This window comes from Dermochelys coriacea, chromosome 20 (genome assembly GCF_009764565.3).
Source record: "Dermochelys coriacea isolate rDerCor1 chromosome 20, rDerCor1.pri.v4, whole genome shotgun sequence".
Classification (NCBI taxonomy): Eukaryota; Metazoa; Chordata; order Testudines; family Dermochelyidae; genus Dermochelys; species Dermochelys coriacea.
Window position 1 is genome coordinate 17,534,711 of NC_050087.2, and position 19,627 is coordinate 17,554,337.

General features: G+C 49.3%; 1 long non-coding RNA gene across 1 annotated transcript; it reads left to right on the forward strand.

The window, feature by feature from the left end:
* The first annotated feature begins 726 nt into the window (after nt 1-726).
* Nucleotides 727-8,344, forward strand: LOC119845657. The gene is made up of 3 exons (XR_006278309.1): nt 727-1,555; nt 3,478-3,597; nt 4,605-8,344. It is a non-coding gene; the product is annotated as an uncharacterized LOC119845657 (long non-coding RNA).
* The last annotated feature ends 11,283 nt before the right edge of the window (nt 8,345-19,627 follow it).

The following is a 19,627-nucleotide window of genomic DNA, read 5'->3' on the forward strand; positions in this document are numbered from 1 at the left end:
TTGGCTTCCCAGGAGCATTGCAGAAGAGCGTGTAGACCAGACAAGTTTAAGAAAAGGAAACAGAACATGTTAGGTCAAAGTGTGTGGGAAAAGAAGGAACTGTGGGTCCAGACGTTTACAGTCAGCTCACGGGTCGCAGCTGTTTGGAGAGAGAGAAAAATCAAACGATTTTCTCTCTTTATGTGCAAAAGATTCATGTGAGTAGCCCAAATGACAAAGCGGGTAGCTTACTAAAACATCCAGATCTCACAGTGAGATAATGACTTAAGCACCCACATTGGTAACAAGCTCGTTCTGCTGATAGCATTCCTGTTGCTTTTCTGCCTACTTTTTGACCATGTTTTTTTCAGTCTGACTCTCAAATGCAAACTGTGGTATTTGTGGATTAAAGCCTTTTCACAGCACCTGACAACTTGCCCACAACAGACTGCGAGGTAGTTAAGTACCATTATCCCCACTTTACAGAAGGAGAGACTGAAGCATAGAGAAAGGTTACTTGCCGGAGATCTTGCCATAAACTAACGAGCTGGGACAAGGAATTCCTACCTGCCAGTCCAGCTTTGATAATCCTTTGGATGCATTTAACATTCATATCTATAAGAGAGTCAAATAAAAAAAGTTAAAGACTAAGGGTAAAAATTTTCAAAAGTGCCCAAGTTCCAGGGCTTTGGCCCAGATCCTCAAAGGTATTTAGGCACCCAACTCCCTTGGGAATTAGGATACCTCCAAGGATCTAGACCTTTGGCACCTATTATTTGTATTACCGTAGCACCAAAGAGGCCTAGTCAATTAGGCACCTACATGCTTTTGAAAATCCCTCTAGGCTTCTAGTTCCATCTGTATGTACCAAAATATCTTTTAAAATCTGCCATGGAGCCCTTAGGAACCTTGTCTTTTAATGAGATTTAGCACCCTAGGTGCCTAAATCATTTTTGAAAATGGACTTAGGAGCCTAAGTCATTTAGATATCTCTGAAAATCTCAGGCAAAGCTCACATGTCTATCTCCCCTCATGAATGGAGGGATTATTTTTCTGCCTCCTGTTTAGGCACCACCAGTTCTGAGGAGACAAAGCAAAATCTTTCCCCCTCCCCTTTTCTGGTTGGAATGGTTTGAGGTGGTTTAGGAGGTTCGGAGGGGATCCACATGTAAAACGCTAGTTATTTAGGTCTGTACAAGGAGCTGCTTTCTTTGCCATCATTCCTCACCCGTGTTAACAGCCGGCCAGGGAAAGGCAGGGGTGGGGGAGACTTGGCTTGCAGGTTTCACTCTGATTCTTCGCTCTGATTTCTCAAAAGACTCATAACACTTTTGAAAGAGACTGAGAGAAATAATTAAGCCAAAGAGCAAATTGAAGGCCAGGGCCTATAATTCTTTGGGCAAAGATCCTGCTCCTGCTGTAATTAGCATTTCCTGCTGATGTTATTAATCGAGTCAGGATCCCCACCTGCACGTTTCTAAAAGGGTTGGGCAGAAGCTGTCTTCCATTTCCATGCGATGGTGGCGAGGAGGAGAGGGGTCAGCTTACCATGTGCATTTCCTGAGGAAGTGGGCAGGTCAGTTATCTGTTTCTATTTAAACCTGATCTCCTTGCACTTCGCCCCCACTTCCCCAACTCCAGTCTGTCCTAAAAATGGAGAGAGATCGACACAGATGGCCTTTTTGTTTAAGCAGTTAGGCCCAACATGTAATTCTCACCTCCAATGGGACTAAAGCACAGCATCTCCCATGGTCTGGCCTCAGAGTTTCTACTACCCTCTATGACAATGGTTCTCAACTAGGGGTTCATGTACCCCTGCGGGCACGCAGGGGTCTTCCAGGCGGTCCATCTACTCATCTAGATATTTGCCTAGTTTTACAACAGGTGACATAAAAAGCACTAGCCAAGTCAGTACACACTAAAATTTCATACAGACAATGATTTGTCTGTACTGCTCTATAGGCTATACACTGAAATGCAAGTACAATATTTATAGTCCAGTTGATTTATTTTATAATTATAAGGTACAAATGAAAAAGTCAGCATTTTTTTCAATAACAGTGGGCCATGACACTTGTATTTTTTATGTCTCGTGTAAGCAGGTAGTGAGGTGTAACTTGGGGTACGCAAGACAAATCAGAGCCCTGAAAGGGGTACAGTCATCTTGGAAGGTTGAGAGCCATGTCAAGGTTCCTTCCCCACTCTGAATTCTAGGGTACAGACATGGGGACCTGCATGAAAGACCCCCTAAGCTTATTCTTACCAGCTTAGGTTAAAAATTTGCCCAAGGTACAAACTTTGCCTTGGCTTTGAACAGTATGCTGCCACCACCAAGTGTTTTAAACAAAGAACAGGGAAAGAGCCCACTTGGAGACGTCTTCTCTGCGAGACATTACAGTAGCCCCTGAGCTTACTATGTTGTCCAAGGAGACCACAGAGGGTCTTTTGCAGTAGAAGAGAGGCATTACTCAGTTGCAATGAAGATAAAAGGGATTTCTTTCATTTAGGATGCCAGACACAGACATGACGCTGCAGCTTCCCGATTCATTCAACTTGGCCTTTCTGCCAACAGGTACGTCCACCCTGCAGCTTGGAGGGGTAATTTCCGACTTGCATAGACATTCAGGCGCTAGTTCCAATCAAGCCGGTGTGGTGAAAATAGCCATGCAGCCACAACAGCTCAGGCTACCTGCCCAAGCACGTACCTAGGATCTTGGACAGGACCGGACACAGGTAGCTAGCCCTTGCTGACCCAGCTACACTGCATTTTTAGCACGCAAGCTCAGTCAAAGCCAGTGCGTGTACTTCTACCCAAGGGTGCAGGGTGGCCCCACTCTAAATGCCACTACACTGGGGTTTCCTGAATCCCAGCCTGGCTAAAGCAAATCATGGGAGAGACCGTAGACTCAATCACAGCACCCTAGAGCTGCTGGGGCCAGGAGCAAGTTAGACCATGGGCTAATCATCAAGATTGGCTGGCCCATGCTTGTTAGAATCCATGTTACAACTAATGGCAGCTGGGAGCATCCTCCCCATGGACTGAGACAGCATGTGGGAGCTGGCCTCTGTTGGGAGTCATTCTTTAGTATACCTTACAATTCCCCAACTGGGGAACCAAGGATTCAAATTATCGATAGGATATGCAGTAATCTAGCAAAGGAACCAACTAGCCTTATTTTCCTCCAAGCAGGATAATGACAGCTACAGGCTGATTGTAGTGTGTGTGTGTGTGTGTGTGGGGGGGGGGGTTATGGTTCCCTTACATCTACCTGCTGCCAGTAGAAAATACCAGGCCTGCTGTATAGGGGGAAAGCATGTGGCACTGCCTAAGTAATAATACAAATAGAGCAAAGATCATGGCATGGCACCAGGGAAGGGAAGGGAAGGGAAGGGAAGGGAAGAGAAGAGAAGCCATGTTCTAGGAACCTGCTAGAAGGGATGGGGCACATATGCTGGATGGTACGATCCAACGATTATTAATTATCTGTATTACCATAGCACCTAGGAGTCGTGGATCAGCATCCTATTGGATCTGGCGCTGTACATGCACAGAACAAAGACAGTCATTGCATCATCGGCTCTGCATGAACAGCGGAACTACTTCTGTGCGCTGTTCTTGTGAGTATAAAGCCCTTTGCAGGCATTAGTCACCACAAACAGCACATTCCGGGAGCCAGAGAGAAACTGACCATTGTTTTAGTGGGGGAGGAAATAAACCCCATCAGCCACGCTGTGCTTCAGCAGCTGCAGCTGGGGTGCTCACTTCAGCTTCTCAGTCATCCATGGCACTTCATTACAAGACTTGTCAAGCTTGGGGGTTGAATTCAGCCACACAGTATCGATGGCACAGCTGTCTGGAGTGAGGCTTGCAAACAGCTCAGCGAATGCAAGTTCCCTCGCTGCTGCCTTTCTCTGGCAGGCGTGCAATCCCCTGAGCTGATGGCTTTGCTGGGAAAAGATTTGCACTTTGGTGCAAGGACAAAAGAATGACTCAGCTTTGCCCCCTGCCAGTGAAATATACACCACCAGCAGCACGATATCGATAAACTTAATGGAGTCGCTCTCAGGGTCTCAGACCTTATCAGCCCTCCAAATCCTCTCCCAGCTGCAGTACATAGGCCTTTGCTTCCGCCCCCGTGGCCTGAAGCGATACCGTCTTGCGCTCAAGTCAGGACAGTGCTCAGAAACTCAGCAGGGTCCAGGGGCGTCAGCACTTAAACGGGTGCTCTCCATGGCGCCCTCTTATGAGTCAATGTCCCAGGTCAGCTCTAAGGGCTCGGCGGTGTCAGGGTCAGCATGGAGGAAGCATTAATTCTGCTTATTATGATATGCCCAAGGGCCAACCAAGAGCGGGGTCTCCATTGTGCTAGGCACCGTACGGAGCAGGAGACAGCCCCTGCCCTGAAGAGCTGCCAAAATAAATAGATGAGACGAACAAAGCGTCAGGGGTGCAGGACACCATATACAACCCCGAAGCCCCAGAAAGATGCTAGGAGTCGGAGATACCTGGGGAGTACCATTGCCGTGGCCCTGGCCTCTTGTGATCATTAAAAATAAGAGCCTAGGAATTAACCCACCATTAACTAGGGTCACTAATGTTGTAACTCCCTGAATCCCCCCTGCAGGTTCCACTGGAAGGAGAAGCCTCCTTCACTTTCCTTAGTTTTATTTACGTGGGTTTGATTAAATGCCCGGTTGCACACCACGAGCATGCATGGATGAGACAGAGACAGGATGCAAACCAACTCCCCCCCCCTCCAAAAAATCATACACATTGTGTACACAGTGCTACATTTCCTGACCACTTAGCAGCCAAATCAATCACCTAAATTTTTGCAGGTTAAAAAAAAATCAAATCACACCCCAACCAAGATAGTTATACCCGTACAACAACAGTGTGCAGAGCAACCCTTAGACACAGACTCTGGGTTTGTCTACATGGAGCAGCAACACACGCTACAGAGGTGAGATTTCTAAAGTGCACTGATGGGTTGCACACATTAATGGCTGCACGTAGACTCTGCTAGTGCAAACAGAGTTCCCTAGTGCACTTGAATGTCGTGCTAAACAGCTCACTGTTCAGATATCCTCCCATTCTCTCTTCCAAAGAGTGACGGTGCTGAGGACCTGGTCCAGGGCCAGGGACTTCATCAAAGTTCGAATATCCTCGCTCTTTGCTTAGGCCATCTGGGATCCCAGCCATAGGTAACCCCATTCTGTTTCTGGGAGAAGTGCGCCCTGAGGTCTTGCTCCATGGCAGCCACTTGGAATTTTTCCTTTGGACAAGAGGCAAACAGAGGCCTCTGGAAATTAATTGTTAGGCTTAAACTTCACTAAGTGTGATGGTGGATTCTCTATCCCTGGCGATTTGTAAACCAAGGCTGGATGTTTGTCTAAAAGCTCTGCTCTGGGAATGATCCTGGGGCAGTTCTCTGGCTTGTGGTACACAGGAGGTCGGACTAGATGAGCCCAGTGATTCCTTCTGGCCCTGAGTTGGTTATTCATGGAAGAGGAACGAGCGCCAGTTTATCAGGAATGGCTTGGTCTGGGAGCAGACTTTCATGTCTCATGCTGGGGCTGTGCATGGGCACAAATGGGAAGGTTTTTTTAATTCCTGTATGCAAAAAAGTACGTCCTGTTGGTTCCCGGCCTGTTAGGAGATGGAGTCTGCCCAGAGAAGGTTGTGCACACTAGAGAGGGCATATGTGCTTCTCTCCAGTGCTTCCATCTGTGGATCTGAAAACTCAGCCTCACAACAGCCTCGAGAAGTCTGCATCATCCCTGGATTAGTGCTGGGATATGTGAGGAAACAGAGGGGAGGCGACTTGCTCCCAGGCAGTGACAGAGCTGGGCCTCCCCCCAAGGAATGCAGCGTAGTTTACTGGGCAGAACATTGGGCTGGGACTTGTGACACGGAGGGGCTCGCTGCTCCATCCGCTGGGTGACCTCAGGCAAGTCATGTCCCTGCTCCGTGCCTCAGTTTCCCCTATCTGTAAAATGGGGATAATGCTACTGACAGTCTTTGTAAAGCGCTTTGAGATCCAGTGAGGAAAAACACTATATCGGAGCTAGGTATTATTAATATTTCCTCTGCCCTAACCACTAGGCCACCACTCCTCTCCCAGAGCTTGGAACAGAACCCAGCAGTCCTGACACCCGTCCCCACTTCCTCTGCTGTAGCCCCTAGACCCCAACTCCCTTCCAGGGCTGGGAATAGAAACCAGGTGTCCTGACTCACAGTTATCTGCCCCACCACCCCTTCCTTCTGTTTCTATTGTTTGTGTGAACCGTCTCCAAGATGGATTCTTTCCCATTAACAGTTTTCTACTAACATCTAACACTGCCGCTGCTTTATTTCCCTGTGACCTTCAAACAGACCCTCAGACGAAGCAGCGGAGGGGAAAGCGCCTTTGAAATACTTCCTTTGGGACCTTAGTCCTGGCCTAGCAGGGTGTGTGCCGGCAGGCAGGCATCGATCCATGAATACAAGACAATGTAATAGACTTTCCACCAAAAACAGCAACAGCCTCCACAATTCCTGGGTGCCTCTGATAAATTAATTTCTTCACACTCTTTTTACCAGGATAATAGCTGGCATGATCGCAGTTAATAGCAACGGAGCAGTTGTCTCCATGACAACATTAGACCCTATTAAAATCACCCTCATCTGTCTGTCTCCTAGGGACAATAGGAACAACTGAGGGGAAGGGCAGAAATGATATTGGGGCTTGTTTGTTTATCTCTCTTGCTTTAAGGTTCCCCATATCTCCGTTGAGTTGGTCCAAAGCCCAGAAAACTCCTCAGTGGACTCTGGTCTATTTCGGAGCGATCTATCAAGGGGAGAACTGCAGTTTTAGAGCCGCACAGGGGCCAGTTCCCATGTACACTCAGGCCTCTTTACGGCCATTCAGCAGCAAAAAGGGCCTTGGTACAGTGGGCACAGATTAACTGACGCTCAATTGGAAGCCCCTTTCCCATGCCGGAGCAGTGCCACGGAGAACAAAGCGCCCCAGAATTTAAGATTGGATTGTGGAGGAAGATGGAGCAGTGAGTCACCAGTCCACCCACATGTGGCCAGTTTCAGCCCCTGGGCTCTCAAGGGTTTTTATTATATGGGCTGGGGTGGGGAGAAAGTGCTTCCTACATCACTGGCAGCCATTGGGACTGCTTTGGTCTAAGCCCACTGGAGCGTCACATTTAGAGCCAGTCTCTCAACTCAGGTTTGCCAGGCGGGTGGCACAAGGTTACCACCGTCTAACAGCCAACAAAACTGGGATACTTCTTGTCCTAACCCCGCTCTTGGTATCTCTCGATCTTCGGCTCCTTCCAGTTACCCAGAACAGTCTTCTTGTCTCCCTTCCCTGCCATCTCCCCCCTATGCACACACAAAGCTTCTGCACAGATTTTGCTCTCTGCCTCTGGCCTCCATCCCCCTCCTCGTTGCTTTTCCTGCTGCATTAAGATGTGCAGGGTATTTAACTGCATTAGGTAATTCTAGAATGGCGTAACGTTTCTGTGACTTAGATCTCTAAAGCAGTTCACGATTCAAAGCACCTCTGTCCCATGATTAGGGCCAAAGAAGGTAGACGGTACCATCGGTAGTTTTATGCTAGTAACTTGTACTCTCAATGTGCACACTTACCTAGTGGTCAGAGGACAGGCCTGGGGTCAGAAAATTGTCCCATTAGTCATAAGCAGCAGCGAGAGAATACGGTTTGCCACTGAGTCACTTTGTGATCTTGGCCAAATCTGCCCTAGTTTGCTCATCTGTAAACCAGGTGGAAATGACAGTTGCCCAGCTCTGCAAAGTGCTCTTCAGTCCTGTGGAGAACGGTGCTGCAGCTGCTCTGTCTCGGCCAGTGGCTCTCAACCTTTCCAGACGACTGTACCCCTTGCAGGCGTCTGATTTGTCTTATGTACCCCAAGTTTCACCTCACTTAAAAACCACTTGCTTGCACAATCAGACATAAAAATACAAAAGTGTCAGAGCCTGCTAGTGTTGACAAATGGCTGACTTGCTCATTTTTACCATAGCACTAGAAAATAAATGGATTGGAATATATTGCATTTACATTTCAGTGTGATACTTCAGCCTGTTTTTTCCACTTGTGAGCTTTGTCTGAAGCACGAGCCCTGCCGCCCGGGGCTGAAGCATGTAACTTAGCTTCATAGAGACTCCTGTGATGTGAGGCCCTGGGCAACTGCCCTGCTTGCCAGCCCCTATGGCCTGCCCTGCACTTGCAATCCCCCAAACCTGTCCCATAACCACCAGATTGAGAAACACTGATCAAGATAAGTTGAGTACCCCCTGGAAGACCTTTGTTCACCCCCAGGGGTACACGTACCCCAGCTGAGAACCACTGCTCTAGAAGCCACAACAGAGGTGAGAGCCCCATAGTGCCAGGCGCTGCACAGACATGTAGCAAGAAAGTTCCCAGTAGAGTTTGCAAGCTAGGCACGACAGGCAAAGGAAGGCTTATTATCCTCTTTTCACAGAAAGGAAACTGAGGCATGAAGATGTTACAGGCCAGATGCTCAGTGGGAGTCTGTCAAAGGTATCTAGGCCCCAGTCTGGGCCTAAGTGACTTACCCAAGACAAGACTGGACAGTGAAGCCAGATCTCCTGAGTCCCAGCCCAGTCCTTTACCCACCAGACCACCCGCCATCTTCAATCCGCAAGTGGCCGTCACAGGATTACTTGGGCATCGGAGCTGAGTGTCCCAGTTCCAGAGCAGATCTTTCCTGAACCCACAAAGGTTCCGAGAGAGCTAGTGGCTCTTACACCTGCATCACATTTGAATCGAAAGCTTGGCTCATAGATCTCGCCCCTCCCATTTGCGGCCATGCAGAACCTCCCCGTGGCCAACGCAGCCGGTGTTTACCTAGAAAATCACATGGTCACACTTTACATGAAGGTTCCATTTCTAAATAGTTCCTAACGGGTTAATACCCAATTCAGACATGTTTTTAATGCTTTGTTAATCAATAGTTATGGAATGAGGGAGAGTTTTTGACCTTCTGTAACACATACCACTCCTGTCTGTAGTATGTTTACCACATTGTTGTTATTCCAGAGAGGCCGTTTTGCCTAGTGGATAGAGCATGGGACTTTGACTCAGGAGACCTGGGTTCTAGTCTCGCCACTAGCCGGCAAGTCACGTCACTGCTGTGCCTCAGTTTCCCCACCTGTATAATCCTGACCTGCTTTGTAAAGCATGTTGAAAGCTACGAATGAAAAGACCTAGATAAGAGTTGGGGGTGATTATTTATTTCAATAGCAGCAGCACCGAGGAGCCCCCCAGATGGACCAGCACCGTACTGTGTTAGGCCCCGAGCAGACACAGAACAAAAGACTGTCCGTCCATTCATCCTGCATTAACCCTTTAGAAACTATTGTGGCCAAAGTAACACAGTATTGCCAACGCCAAGAGTTCAAAAACCATGAGTCAGGTCCCCCAGAACAATGAGATCAGCTTAAAAATATGCGACTGTAAATAATACCACATTTGGGGTCCGGTTTCTGAGCCATCAGGGTGCAAGGTGTTTGCATTTCTCCACAAGCAGGAGGGCTAGAAAGTAACTTTAAGAGCGAAAGCAGAGATGCTCCCAGGTATACCGAGACTCACGATAAAAGCATGAAAGTTGGCCCCACTGGCTGACAACAGGAAGTGTTTCACTAGAGACAACAGACATTTCTGTGGAGTCTGAGCTTTGGAATCGGCAATGAGAGAAACACCTCTAACCAGGGAAAGTGAGATGCAACAAAGCCGGTGTTTTCATGGGGGCAGAACAGACAGCCTTTGACCTGCCTGCAAAAGCAACAACATTGTTTTTACTGTCTCCAAAGTCTCATGACTGTTATTACCAGCAGTGAAAGGAACAGCAGAGAATCATCACTGAAGGGGAAGAGACAGGACGTGAGTGACTTGGATTACAAAATCCAGCCTGCATTACTTGACAGGTTCATGGACTTTTGGGGTGAATCTATCTCCAGCTGCGATCAAATGGGAGGCTAATTTATTGTTTTGGCTCAATTTTTGGTGTGTTCACGCCCGAACTCAAAGCAAATGCCAGGAAGCATCAAGTCACACTGATCAAAATCCTTGACAGACTGTCACAGACGTCAATCCGTATCCTGAAACCTCCAAGATCCGCTCATAGAATGCGTATGTGCTCTGTAAATCGATAAAAAACACAAGATAATCATGGTAAATGAGCCTGTGATGGTCTTGGGTCAGAACCAGGCAGTGCCACAAACGCAACATCTGGCCATCACAGAAGAATTACTCAGCACTTCTTCTAGATCTCATTGGCTGATAATTTGCTCTCCATTTGGAGACTCACTGACTCTGGCTTTGTCTACACCAGTGATTCTCAAACTTTTGTCCTGGTGACTCCTTTCACAAGCCTCTGAGTGCAACCCCCCCTATACATTAAAAACATTTTTTTTATATTTAACACCATTATAAATCCTGGAGGCAAAGAGGGGTTTGGGATGGAGGCTGACAGCTCGGGAACCCCCACATAATAACCTTGCGACCCCCTGGTCTACACTGATCAGCCCTGATTTCAGCCCGCTGTGCAGCTACCCCACTCAGGTGTGGGAGGCTCATTGTAGGTTGAGCCTTCAATTAGCAAATGGGAAAGAAAGAGAATGTAGGTGAAGAGCAGCAAAGGGAAACAGAGGCCAGAGCTGGGCTGCGTGACCGGCTGCCGCTGGTGGCCTCGGCTGCTCCATGGAGTTACTGTCAAATATTGGCGATTCTTTGAGCAGCGAGTCACCCTGAAATACTGCAGGGCATTGATGTCCGGCTAGAGCTGAGGGCTTTGCATCTTCCTCCATTTAAAGCCTTGAAGCTCAGGGTTTTGTGACATGGGGGGTTGAGCAGGATCCCGGGCACAGTTTGTGTGAGGAGAGGAATAAATCTGAGCCCCTACTGGTGAGGGACGAGGTGGGACTCAATGGAGCTTTTCCATCTCTAACTTCCCTGGCTTTATAAGGCAGTTCCCACTTCCAGCACACGCTCCCATTTGTTCTTACAGACCGTAATCAAGTGTCCCCTGTACAGTCTATAAATACCGTCACTGGGAACAAAGAGTTAATAACGGGCTCTCCCATCTAGCTAAGGAAGGTCTAACATGATCCAGGGGCTGGGAGTTGAAGCTAGACACATTCAGGAGGGAAACAAAGAATAATTAACAACTGACCAGGGTGGTGCTGGAGCGTCAGTCACTGACATTTCAAAATCCAGGCCGGATGCGTTTCTAAAAGCTCTGCTCTAGCATTACTTTGGTGGTGGGGCCGGGGGGGTGGGTCCTGTGGTCTGTGTGATACAGGAGGCCAGACTAGATGGTCCCTTCGGCTTCGGAATCTATGAACCTACCCGAGTAGTTCTGGCTATAGACTTTCATCAGCCACCCTGAGCAGCTCGCAGAACAGTGGCAAGTACAGCTGATGGGGCTCTGGTGAGATCCTAAGAGGCAGGATTGTTCTCCAGTCTGAGACTCCAGGGCCGCGTTTTAAATAATCGACAGGACTGGGACCTCCCATGGACATACCCCAAATCAGGAGAGAGCTGGAGACAGAACCCAGGAGCCTTGACTCCGTCCTCTCCCCTTTTCTAAACCACTAGCTCCAACCCCTCTCCCAGAGCTAGGAACAGAACCCAGGAGAGCCCTAACTCCAGCCCCCCCCCCCAATTGCTTCCCACTCTCTGGAATCAGGAACCAGGTACTTACCACTGGACACGCAGTGTGCAGCTTTCCACAAACACCCGCGTATGTTAATGCATCTTTCACTTTCTTTTGATGAGTGCAGGGGACTAGGTGACCTCTCCCTTCCAGTCCTAGGATTGATACCCACTGCAAGGGCAAACAGGTCGTGTTTTGTGCCACGGGCCCTGCAGCCACTGGGAAGCCAGCCTACAGGTACACAATGCAACTATTGTTCACCTACAAGAATGTAAAGAATAAATTCCCTGCTGCTTTGTCATTGTGCGAAACTGAAAAATTGCTTTTTAAGCCTTTACATTTCAGGGACTTTCGCCTTTCCAGAGCAGCCGCTCTAGATTTTCCGTGGTGCGAAAGCCAGGCAGGAATGGTAACAAGCCAAGTGCGGTAGTTACTTCTCAGGGAAATGTAGTTAGTAGAATGGAGTTTCTTCTACTAGTCCCATGAAAACAACCACAGAGAACTCCTGGGCCCAGCACAGGGGGAGCTGGGCGAAATGCAATGGCTTGTGTTGTACAGGTCCGACTAGAGGATCTAATGGTCCCATCTGGCTTTAAGCTCTAGGAGTTGAATATCAAATGTAGTAAGAGTTTGGCTTAATGGATGGATTTATTAGAAACTTTCCCTCCACGATGAAAACATTTGCCTGCAAAGGAAACATTGTGGACATGGGGCCAAAACATCTCAGTTGTGACCTGCAGGTCACCTTGCTCTCCCAGTCCTGACCCATGGCCTCACCGCTATCTCAGCCCTGGGCTGCCCCCAGCCCCAGTTGTGCTAATCTGCTTCCTCCCGACCCAACAGGACTCTGCTACCCCTGCTCAAATTCCTTCCCCATCTTTTACCAGTTACTTCCCTCCCCATGGTTCATCTCTTCCCTTGCTGCACCCCTGACACTGTCGCCTTGGCCCACGTAAAACCATAATGCCAACAAGCCTGTGTTGTTATGATTAATCAGCTAAGAGGGGAATGCCCCATTAGAGCATTAATGCCGCAAGCAGTTTATCCAGAGGTATTTTTGCAGTTCGTTTGCATAAAGAAGAAGGAGGTGGAATTCGCCCCAGCTGGTACCCGGTGATGGGAAGCCCCAAGTCTCTACAATTGCTTCACTCTCCTGCCGCTGGCACAGAGGTGGAGCTCATGTATTTCCAAATCCAATGCCCAAAACCCCAAGTTGTCTGTTGGAAATCCAGAGCTAAATTCGAGCTCGGAAAAGAATGAAATCTTGGTTCCTGTAGAGCAAAATGCTGTAGTTGGGGAAAAAAAAAATCACAAAGGAAAATATTAGCTGCCCTAAGACAAATTATAGAGGTTTGCATTCCGCTCTGACCACGCAAACAGGGCAGCAGGCTCACAACATCCCACAAGCCTACTAATGCACTTCCCCAAGTGGCCCCTGGGGAGCGCTAAGAGGAGGGTGTTCCCACCGTGGAAGGGGCTCTGTGCTCGCAACAGGTGCAAGCCTGGGAACAAGTTCCCTAGGAAGGAGGTGGATTCGCCAATGCTGACCGAGATAGGGTGTCTCTTTCCAACAGATCCGACCTCGCTCAGACCAGAGTGACAGACTGGATAGAGGAATCATGCAGTGTTATCCTCCGGCCTGTGTTACCCAGGAGGTCAGTCTAGATGGCTGTTATGGGCCCATCTAATCTTAAAGGTGCTGATTTCTGAATCAACCATCTCTCCCTCCCAGAGCGGTGCTGGGCTAGCAGGGAGCATGACCTACTGAGCAGAGCAAGGCTGGGGGGTCAGGACCCCTGGAAAATCTGTGCTGTGTAGTCTGTTTGTGGCTGCCTAATAACAGTGGCTGCAATTTGCAAATAATTGCACCTGGGCAGAACTTAGAGCTCCTTGCAGGGCCTTCCTGAGCATTTCTGTCGGCTGCTCCCACTGAAGTCCTTGAGGCCCGGACTGAACTCCCTGCAAGGTTGGTCAGCGTTACTATCCCCAGTTCACAGATGGGGAAAGTGAGGCATAAAGCGAGATGGTGGAGGTAAGCTGGCCATGCTCCCAGAGGAAGTCAGTGGCAGAGCTGGGAATAAAACCCCAGAGTCCTGGCTCCCAATCAGGCTCTCACACTGCTCCTCTAATGCAAGCAATTCAAGCCCTCTCTTCTTTGTAGCACCTCCGCCCCCCCCCCATCCCAATGACTGTAACTCCGCCATGTCAGCCAGGACCTGTCCATCTCCTCCACGGTCACATGAAATACCATCTCACCCCAGAGGCAGCATGCGACTCCAGAACTCGCTACTCACTCGCTCCAGGGCGCATTCTCTTTGGTGATTTCCTCGCTGAGCGAGCTCATCTCTGTCAGAGGTTCTCTCTTCGCAGGGCTGTTTGAAGTCATTCTTCCCCGGCCGTTCTCCGCTTTCTCCTGGCTGTGTCAGGAGCAGAGATGATTGGAAGGCTCAAATCCCAGCCAGGGGGAAGAGAGATGGGGAGAAAGCAAACACCATTCGTCAAAAGAGCCTCGGCCCTTTTCACATCAGCGGCCTGGCAAGCCTCTCCAGTCACAAGCAAAACAACTCAGCACTTGATGCTTAATAATCTGCTGCCCGTCTCCAGAGCCATTCATCAGTGATCTTAACCAGCTGCACAGATGTTAATTAATGAAACCTTAATTGGGAGGAGAGTTTGGCTCACTCTTGGCTCTGAGTGCCAGTTCCTTGCTCCAACCCAGGGTTTCTCCAGTGGGGGGAGGGGGTGTCATGATCTGAAAGCCAGCTCTGGAGGCAGCGAATATCTTTAGTGCAATCTAAAGAAAAGAAAATCTCACTTCCACACATGCTGACCTTTCAAGGTGAAGGACACCACGTGCCAAGTCATTTCCATGGGCTTTGCCTTGTTACAATTTCTACTCACACTTGTACCAGCCAGACAAGGGGGTCATGAACATTTCTGACATCAGATAAGAGGTCACCAACCGGAAATAGTTGGCCAACCTGCTCCTACCAGTAATACGTACTCCCCTGCTAACATCTCTCGCAGGGACTCCGCAAGCATTCTGCCCTAATCTTGGCACTGTCCCTTCAGCTAGTTAAGAGAATTCCTTTCTCAACATTGCACAAAGTGGGGGAAGTTCAGATGACACAAGTGTGTTACCAGGAGGGACTCCCTACATGAAGAATTTCAAAGCTCGGATCAGTGTCTTTAGTAACACTTCTAAAGGTGTCCGCAATGTGCATTTACTCTCCCTTTCATAGGATTTACTAGCTAATCATAGCAGGAATTAATTATTTAAGAGCTATTTAAGAGGCTGCTGATATTTGCATGCGTTACATACAGTGGGTTTAAAATCTGTGACAGCGTTCTTAACAAATCAATTTGCATTTAGCGGCCAGACAGTCACTGTTCATAAAACACCCAATAGAAAGACTTAACTGAACTTGTTACCGGAGCTGAGCTAAAGTCTGCAACTCACATCTGTTTCACAAAACTGCTGCTGTTGGTCCACTTGGAGCCAGGAGCTTTGAGCCACAAACAACTGACTGACCTCAGGGACAAGACAAAAAAAAATTGTGTTTAGCGTTTTTACAGCTGAATGCTTTTCCATGGCAGATTGTCCCTGAGTAACTTATTAATCTGTGTTGTGTATTATTTATTAGGTGTATTATGGTAACACCTAGGAGCCCCAATCATGAACCAGGACCCCGCTGTGCTTGGCGCTGTACGTTCTTTACTCGGTGTATTATGGTAGTGCCTAGGAGCCAGTTAGAGGGCAGGGCAGGTGCTGCACCGACACAGAACACACACAGCCATGCCTAGAGATCCTCACAGAGATCAGGGTCCCTTTGTGAAGGAGAGGATGGGCAGGGCAAGGGTTAGCTGCACGGGTCTAGGACTCATTGGAATAAAGGACCCAGGGCTGGAAGGGAGCTCCTGGGTCCTGGAGTCCAGCCCCTGCTACCGCAGTGACTCCCTCATCTCAGCCTGCTCCATCGGCACACGAGCTGGCTTGCTGTCCTCCCTGCACCTACTGGAGAGTGTCCCAGTCCCTCCGTCCTCAGCTTCTCGTGGCCAGCCCCGATCTGTTCCTGGCCAGTTCATCCAGATTTGGTCTTGTGCCAGCCTTGCCCTGAGCTTCACTGGCTCTTCTGCTGCCCAGCAGGTTCCCCCTTGATGTATTCATAGAGCACGATCTGCTCCCTTTGTTTTGCTAGGCTCCTTGAGCCAGCCTCTCCGTCTCCTCTCTGAAGATAGGTCCCCCCATTCCCCGATCAGCCTGGCAGCTCTTCCCTGCACCTGCTCCAGAATCAGACTGGATCCGGGTGAGGTCTTACCAGTGCCTTTTAAGACAGTGTGAATTCTTCCCTTGCTCCGCTAGAAGCATGAGCCTAGGCTGCACCATAGGGGGTATTTGCCTGACTCTGGAGACCCAGATTCAATTCTCTGCCCCACCACAGACTTCATGTACGACCTCTGGCAAGATGCGCCATTTCTCTGGGCCTCAGTAGTACCTAATGAAGAGTGCAAGGGGCTCAGTAACTATGCTAATAGGGCCTGTATAAGCACCGGAGATAGGCCCTGCACAAACATATAAGAGGCAGTTCCTGCCCCAAAGAGATTACAGCCTAAACAACAAAGGGTGGGAGGGGAAACTGAGGCACAGAGGTGAAGGGACTTGCCCAAGGTCACCCAGCATGCCAGTGGCAGAGCCTGTTCCCTTCAAGGAGGCCAATTTCTCGGTTGGTCATTTTCCTTCTTCCTTTGAACATTCCCAACGTGGGGAAATGCATCTCTTCCCCCCGCCCCCCGAAGTTCCCAAACACATGAATGTACAAATCAAGATCCCCAGTTGCCCTTGTGCTGAAGCGATTTCAGTCTCACCTCTTTACAGAGTCCTGGGCTCTGGTCCTTGAAACAAAGAAAACTCCCTCCAGGGGACCCGTCAGGGCACCAGAAGCCAGCACTGGTTTGATTTGCTAACAAGCAGTATTTTGTGGCGCCTACAGCCCCTAGGTAGCAGCAGCATGTGGCCAAAGACAGCAAGTTCCATCCAAACCCTTTATCACAAGAAACCAACAAGATTACTTGCTGCTTCCTCAAACCACCCCACCAATCTGCTCCAGCGCCTCTTTCTGAAACTGACCCTGGGAACAACGTACCAAGGATGGGGGTAGATTCTCCATCATTGCTTGGATGTGACCCTAAAAGCTCTGTTCTAGGAATTAATTGGGGGCAGGTCTCTGACCTGGGATATGCAGCAGGTCAGACTGGATGGTCACAGCGATCGATCGCTTCTGGCCTGGGGATCTAGGAAATGCTACTGCAGTGTAGTAAATGGCAACAGAAAACACAATATGGCAAAGAAACAGTGATGCTGACCTGTCTCTGGGTGCCCGTGTCTGTGTCAAGGTTAGGGACCTGCATTTAGGCCGAAGCTGTGACTTTTACATCAACAGAAAAGGGTGCCTGTGGATTGAGCTGCATTGACTAGGATGGTTGGCACCAGGGAAATAAGCCCCAGTTCCATCTAGAATAGAGATCGCCCCAGAGAAATCTTCACTAACTGGTGTACTTTATTGGCCATCGAGTCTGCAATTGCCCAGATGCTCCTAAGCTGAGTACTTAAGTGGTGAGAGTTTCAGCCTAAAGGGTCCCAGTGTCTATTATAAGCTAAGGAGATCGGAGTCCTCATTGTGCCAGATGCTGCCCAGACCCCCAATCAAGATCAGGGCCCCTGTTGTGGCAGGCGCTGCGAAGAACCTGACTGAGACTGGGGACCCCATCGTGTTGGGCGCTGCACAGACACTAAGCTGAGAGTACCTCTCTGAAGGGCGCACGGTCTGTATAAACCAAGGGTGGGAAGAAAGGAGATATAATTAATCCAGTTTTGAAGACAGAGATACAATTTCATCCACTGCTAAAATGCAGCCACCTCTGGCCTAGGCAGCAGCTCTTAAACAGCTCACAGTAAACACTTCGCAGCAGTTTCATACCAGGTGCAAAGAAAAATTCTGCACTGGACAGAAGCAGTGCGACGCACATCAGGGAGGCAGAACGGCCGCGTCGGAACTGAGGCGAATGCCCTGCAACGGGGACTTTCATCACCACGGGTGGCCAGGACCTCAGCTTGGTTTGCAAAAATGGTATTTTCAACGGCACCCCCCGCCGAGCATTAGCTTTGAGAGGGGAGCGCCCCCTACTGAAGCACCATCACCACTTGCTGCTGCCCACTTTCCCACTCCAGTACGGTCCCAGTGAGCACAGGTCCTGAGGGGCACTAGACATCAATAGTACATGACACACTCCAGGCGTTATCTTCTGCTGAGGAGCTGGCGTGTCCAGAGCATCAGATGGACTCGTTCAGCTACCCTTAAAAGGCCGACTCTGCAAAAAAGGCCTCCCATCTCTGGCAACAGCGTGACATGACTACACTCGTCTGCTGCTTGTCTTGCTTTAGCTCATCTGTGGCATTAAAACCAGAGAAAGGAATCTCTGGAAAATGGGACAGCGCCAAGATCGGAGCCAGGGGTGTTACTCAGTGTGCAGGGCTCGACTCTGCTACAGACAACAGCGTTTTCTCTGGAACGGACTACTCCCAGGAGCAAGGGGAAGGCCATAAAGAAGAGGTCTGCATGACAAACAAGCTATGGCGTGAAATTAACTAGGTAGGAGTAATAAAGCTCATGCCAAAGGAGAATAAGAAACACAGAACAGGAACAGTTTGCTACTGAAACCCAAATTTCCTCTGTGTTTACACAGCACATATTGCTGCGCAGACTTTCAGAGCAATTTGGGTTAGGAAAGCCATTTTGTACCAAAGGTGCTGAGAGTTTATACACAGATCAGAACTGCAGGGCTCCCGTTCCCACCCATAGCCAGGAAGGGCTTGCAGCTTTGCAGAGATGGGCTGTTTCTGCAGAAGGATTTACTGAGGCTTCCGATCAGCTGGGCCTTGTCCCACGTGCCTGACTGCTGGACAGCGGAGAATAGTGAGATCATGGGTCATTCTTTTCCCACACCATGAACATAGCCACTCACAGCATCTCTGTCTCTCCAGTTCTCTCTCACGCACAGAACCTACAGTGCTACCACTGCAAACACACCCAGTCTCCCTTGTCTCTCTCGGCACGTGCACACACACACATTTCTAGCTTTACTCTCCACCACATACCAGTCTCCTTTGCACACCTCCCTCTTGCTTTCTGACACATGCTCATGGGTTTTCTAGCTTTACAGAGACACACACACTGCGTGTGTCTAACACACCATCCCCATCTCTCATTCTGCGAGTGTGGCACGAGCACTGGATAGGTTGTGGGTCTGATTCTCAGCTCCCCTCTTCCTGTGCTTGGGGAAGGAAAGGGGTTTGGTGGCTTTAAGTTCCCTTTGCGCTCCTGCATTCTGGGGCTGCCTGACCCCTGGTGTAAATTAGGGCAGTGTTGGGGCTGCTCTAACTCAAGCTCTGCACCCTGGGAAGCAGAGAATAGCTGTAATGCAGCAAGCTCTGGTTGCTCCCCTGATTTGCCCCTCCACACCGGAGGCTGGAAACAAAGCAGGTGCAGGGCCTTTATGCCAATTCCACACCAGCCAGGAGGAAGGCCCCTTCCCAGCAGGGATCATCAGAGGACCCAGATCGGCCTAAAGGGGCCTTCAGAGAACCGAGAGTCAGCCCAGCCCAGAGGCCACTTATTGTCTCAAATGGAGCTCAAAGGAGGCTGAGCCGACGTGCTACGATCAAAGACTCCGGTGACTCAAAGAGGAATCCCTCCGCTGTGAAAGCCTCTCAGAGCTTGGCCCCTGCAGCTGTTTGATCACTTATTAAAAAGGTTAATAAATCATTAGGACAGAATTCACAAGAACCCGACATGCTCCTGTATGCAGCTTCGCAATTCCAACCCAGCCGCCAGTTAGGTTGGTCTCTGAAGCCATGTTCCCTTTCCTGCCTTTCCCCATCACCTTTCCCAGAAGAGAG